Source organism: Lolium perenne, chromosome 1 (genome assembly GCF_019359855.2).
Source record: "Lolium perenne isolate Kyuss_39 chromosome 1, Kyuss_2.0, whole genome shotgun sequence".
Classification (NCBI taxonomy): domain Eukaryota; kingdom Viridiplantae; phylum Streptophyta; class Magnoliopsida; order Poales; family Poaceae; genus Lolium; species Lolium perenne.
Genome location: NC_067244.2, coordinates 133,632,837 through 133,638,836, shown reverse-complemented (window position 1 = coordinate 133,638,836; position 6,000 = coordinate 133,632,837).

Below are 6,000 nucleotides of genomic sequence, written 5' to 3'. Positions count from 1 at the left end.
AAAACAAAGGATTAAATGAACCGTGTGGAAGAAGAATTGTTTGCAAAGAACATAACAGAATTTTTTTGTAGAAGATTGCAATTAAAAGAAGAAGGACCGGGGCCCACAGTTCACTAGAGGCGCCTCCCCAATAAAATAAATATGCTGGGTAAACAAATTACAGATGGGCAATAAACAAACAGAGATTCTACGCTAATGGTTGGTGCAGAATACATGCTATGAAAATATGCGGGCATTATAACAATATACATAGACCGTAATCCAACTGCATCTATGACTAATAATCCACCTTCAGGATTGCATCCGCGACACCCTCCAGTATTAAGTTGCAAGCAACAGACTATCGCTTTAAGCATTGTGTGTAAAGTAAACGATGAAACTACCCTTGAATAGAACACCGCTGTTTTCTCCCTAGTAGCAACAACACATCTACAACCGTAGAGAACAAGGTCACTTCCCATGGTTAAATAGAGACATGAACCCACTATCGAGCATAAATACTCCCTCTTGGAGTCGCTAGCATCTACTTGGCCAGAGCATCTACTAGAAACGGAGAGCATGCAAGATCATAATAACATAATACATAATCTCAACCAAAGCAATCTCTCTATAAATCGGATCCACATCAAACCAACATGTAGCAATTACAAATAGATGATCTTGATCATGTTAGGAAACTCACAAGATCTATACATGAAGCACAACAAGGAGAGGACAGCCATCTAGCTACTGCTATGGACCCATGGTCCCGTGGAGGACTACTCACGCATCACCTCAGATGAAGACATGGCGATGTAGAGGCCTCCGGTGGTGATTTCCCTCGCCGGCAGGGTGCTGGGATGGACTGCATAACCCTCCCGAACTAGGATTTTGGTTGACGGCGGCGTTCGGAAGTTTTCGTGGATGGAGGCTCCGGTCCTTGGGGTTTTCCCGATACGAGGAATAAATAGGCGGAAGGGCGGAGCAAACAAGGCGACGAGGCACCAGTACATGGGCCAGGCGCTGCCAAGGGTGGGTCGCGCCTACCCTATGTACTGCCACATGGCAGCTCTCCTGCGCGTGTCCTTCTGGCTCCGTCTTCGTCCCGGAAAAATAAGACTCTGGACTTTTGTTTCGTCCAATTCCGAGAAACTTTCATGTACAACTTTTCCGAAACACAAAAAACAGCAGAAAACAGGAACTAGCACTGCGGCACTGCGTTAATAGGTTAGTCCCAGAAAATACTAAAAAGTGTGGAAAAGTGCACATAAAACATATAAGAATTGTAACAAAACAAGCATGGAGCATCAAAAATTATAGATACGTTTGGGACGTATCAACATCCCCAAGCTTAACTCCTGCTCGTCCTCGAGTAGGTAAGTGAAAACAAACAAATAATTTTTGAGGTGACATGTTGTCACACTACTTTGATCAATCTAAGTGTAAAAGCAAACATAGCTGGAATCATAGAATCCTAACATAAGCATGATAGATATAATCAAACAATGAAACTTAATAACCATGCTAAAACATGAATAGTAATCAAACAAAACAAAATGTATAACGTGCATCGCAAGCAAAGTGATTGTCAAGAGCATAGCATAGATACATAATAAAGTGGTACTCAGCTTGTCCCATAAGTGGAAGCAAAACATAAATGCTTGGACACCTTTAAAAGGTTATAAGGATGCCTAGAAACAAAAAGTTTGAACAAGCAATACCATAATTATGAATCAATCAATAAAATCTTGGGACTATGCACATAAAACTAAGAATGACAACTATGCTCTCATAAGTGGTGCATAAACTAGAAGGTGGATACTTTACATAAAAGAAAAAGAAGGTCTCTCTTTGAGAGGTAAGTAAGATCACTCATGTGCTAGAGCTTTTTATTGAAACAACAAGAGTATAAAATGCACTTTTGAGAGGTGGATGATGTCAACGGTAAGTACAAAGCATATGGGTTATGCATGAAGGAGATATGCCCAAGAGGCAATAATAAAAGTGGTTATTATATATCTTTATGTTTATGATAAAAGTTTATATGTCATGCTATAATTGTATTAACCGAAACATTAGTACATGTGTGATATGTAGACAACAAAGAGTCCCTAGTATGCCTCTTAACTAACTTGTTGATTAATGGATGATTAGTTTCATAATCATGAACATTGGATGTTATTAATAACAAGGTTATATCATTGTATGAATGATGTAATGGACACACCCAATTAAGCGTAGCATAAGATCACGTCATTAAGTTATTTGCTATAAACTTTCGATACATAGTTACCTAGTCCTTATGACCATGAGATCATATAAATCACTTATACCAGAAAGGTACTTTGATTACACCAAACGCCACTGCGTAAATGGGTGGTTATAAAGGTGGGATTAAGTATCCGGAAAGTATGAGTTGAAGCATATGGATCAACAGTGGGATTTGTCCATCCCGATGACGGATAGATATACTCTGGGCCCTCTCGGTGGAATGTCGTCTAATGTCTTGCAAGCATATGAATAAGTTCATAAGAGACCACATACCACGGTACGAGTAAAGAGTACTTGTCAGGAGACGAGGTTGAACAAGGTATAGAGTGATACCGATGATCAAACCTCGGACAAGTAAAATATCGCGTGACAAAGGGAATTGGTATCGTATGTGAATGGTTCATTCGATCACTAAAGTCATCGTTGAATATGTGGGAGCCATTATGGATCTCCAGATCCCGCTATTGGTTATTGGTCGGAGTGAGTACTCAACCATGTCCGCATAGTTCGCGAACCGTAGGGTGACACACTTAAAGTTGGATGTTGAAATGGTAGAACTTGAATATAGAATGGAGTTCGAATATTTGTTCGGAGTCCCGGATGAGATCCCGGACATCACGAGGAGTCCCGGAATGGTCCGGAGAATAAGATTCATATATAGGAAGTCATTTTATAAGATTTAAAATGATCCGGAAGGTTCTATGGAAGGTTCTAGAAGGTTCTAGAAAAGTCCGGAAGAAACCACTAAGGAAGGCGGAGTCCCGGTGGGACTCCACCTCCCATGGCCGGCCAACCCTAAGGGGGAGGAGTCCCAAGTGGACTCCCCAAGGGGGGCCGGCCACCCCCTCCCAAGGAAGGTGGGAATCCCACCTCTAGTGGGAGTCCTAGCTTGGGTAGGTTTCATGTGTTATGGAAGGTTTTGGTTTGGGGTCTTATTCGAAGACTTGTAGACCAACTCTTGGGTGTTCCACCTATATAATGAGGGCCAAGGGGAGGGGGCCGGCCACCCAAACAACACCAAGGTGGCCGCACCACCTAGATGACCGGCGCCCCCCTCTCCCAAACCCTAGCGGCCTCTCTCCTCCACCACATCCCGCACGCTTAGCGAAGCTCCGCCGGATTTCTCCACCACCACCAACACCACGCCGTCGTGCTGTCGGATTCAAGAGGAGCTACTAGTTCCGCTGCCCGCTGGAACGGGAGGTGGACGTCGTCTTCATCAACAACCGAACGTGTGACCGAGTACGGAGGTGCTGCCCGTTCGTGGCGCCGTGATCAAGATCTTCTACGCGCTTTTGCAAGCGGCAAGTGAACATCTACCGCAGCAACAAGAGCCTCATCTTGTAGGCTTTGGAATCTCTTCAAGGGTGAGACTCGATAAACCCCTCGTTGCTACCGTCTTCTAGATTGCATCTTGGCTTGGATTGCGTGTTCGCGGTAGGAAATTTTTTGTTTTCTATGCAACGTTATCCTACAATGCAAAAGTGCTACTCCTAAGTCGCAAGCCTCATGCATAATTTCTACTAGTGCTCACACCTCGTCCTACTCACCTCGGATCACCATTAGCTCTCGTCACATACAAGTTGTTTTAACCGAGTATCACAAAGGGGTACCCCCATGCCTCCTGTACAAAGGTCCTAGGAGATGCATTGCTTTTGATTTCTCATTTTTAAAGCATCTTCAACTTGGGACATCCATACCGGGACGACACGAGCAACAGATAAATGGACTCCTCTTATTTATTTTTATTGCTAGAAGCTTTTTCATAAGAGATTGAGGATTTGTCCAACTGAAACTTCCACCATGATACATGGATTCGGTTAGCGGCCCAATGTTCTTCTCTAACAAAAATGTATACTCAAACTATTTTGCATGGATAATCTCCTTCATTTCAGACAAGATTGAACATGCATAGCAACCCACATGATATTCAGCGGCAAAGCACGCTGAGGTGTCCCCAGTATTTCAATGGTTATCACACAACAAGCAACTTAAAAGAGCTACGGTTACACAAGGAACACACGCTAGGCACAATAGTCATTTTTGACTACTTCCCATGAGCAACAAAAATATAATACTTTGAAATTTAAAGGTAGCACATGAGCAAACTACTATGGAATGGCAATGAAATACCACATATAAGATATGGTGGACACTTTGTCATATTTGGTTTTTGGTGGTTGGATGCATGAATAAAATACTCACACAAATGGAGGCTAGAAAAAGACCGAGTGCGACCAACTAAGAGAGCATAATGGCCATAATCATGCATAACGACAAAATATATTAATCAAAGCATAAAGTGATACACAAATTGCAAATTAAATTACAATAGAGGAAAGAATTGACTGGAATGTAGTCATAACATGTTGCAAAATATGTGTCAAGTCGACCCAAATAAAAACATTCGCAGGAGAATATATACCACAATATTATGCTTTTCTATTGTATGCTAAAAACAATGACTGAAATCTTCAATGGCACACTAAACACTCTCAGTATTTGAGACTAATCATAATGAAAACATAATTATCAAGCTCATCATGAGAATAACATCTACCAAGATATGCAAAAATAACTATGCCACGGTGACGAGGGATCACCTCGCCAATGCCTACGTATTGTAGACTTGGGTTTCGGGAGAGAGCAGCGACGGAGATTCCGGGAACGAGATTAGGCACACGACGTACCCAGCTTCGGGTCCCCTCGGCGGAGGATCCCTACGTGCTGCTAACAATCTAGTATATGAGCATAAGTATGTTTACAGGGTGCCGTCATAGGCGAAGCTATGTTGTCTATCTATTGTCCACCTTCTATCGGGTGCCCTGGCTGGCTTTGTATATATGCAACCAGCCTAGGGTTTTACAAGAGTCCTAGTCGACTACTTCTTCGGGTTGCCTTGTTGGGCCTTCTCCATATTGGGCCGAGCCGAGCTAGGTATACTAATAATGGGTACCCGAAGGGTATACCCATGTCAGTAGCCCCCGAGTGTCTAGGGAAGTCGAAGACTTGCGTAGATACTCCAAGCATAACCATCTCCGAAGTCGAAGAAATACAAGGCGAGGTCCATGTCGTAGATCATGTGTAGCGTAGATGATGTCGACGATTCTTGAAATTATTTTTTCTATCGGGTACGCGGCAGCGCTCCCGATGGGAGTAGCCCCCGAGTCTATGGGTAAGTGCTTGCACTTGGGTATGGACTCAAGTTGTACTACTCGATGAAGAACTTGACTATATTTCTGGGCGCAACCCCTCTTTTATCGACTCATGTTGGAGGACTTTAATGAAATCCAGCGATGGGAGTACGCTCCACTCGAGTCGCAGAGTCGAGTTGAGTCTACTAACCTTTATATATTTACAGAATCGAATGGAATTTCCAAGATTTTTCTCTTTTTCTAATTCTTCGAGACCAAAGAAACACTATATTTTCTTCGTCAAATATATTGTACAGGGATATTGGTAAATGCGGCTGGTTCATCCGACGGATCAGGTACCACTTAATTTCTCTAGTGGAAAATCCGGATAAACCTACTTCAAACTCGCGTCCCCGGACACGAATTCGGGATGCTGGCGTAATTCAGAACGTGCCGCTTTAGGACTTACCGAAACTGAATTCCAGCAAAATTATCGAGTCCACAGCGCGTCCGCCGGGATTTTTCTTCACATCTGTTGATGTGGAAAAAAGTGGCAGAGCGCATTCGGGTGCGATGCCACCCACACAGGACGGATCCTAGGGTCTTACCTTCGTGA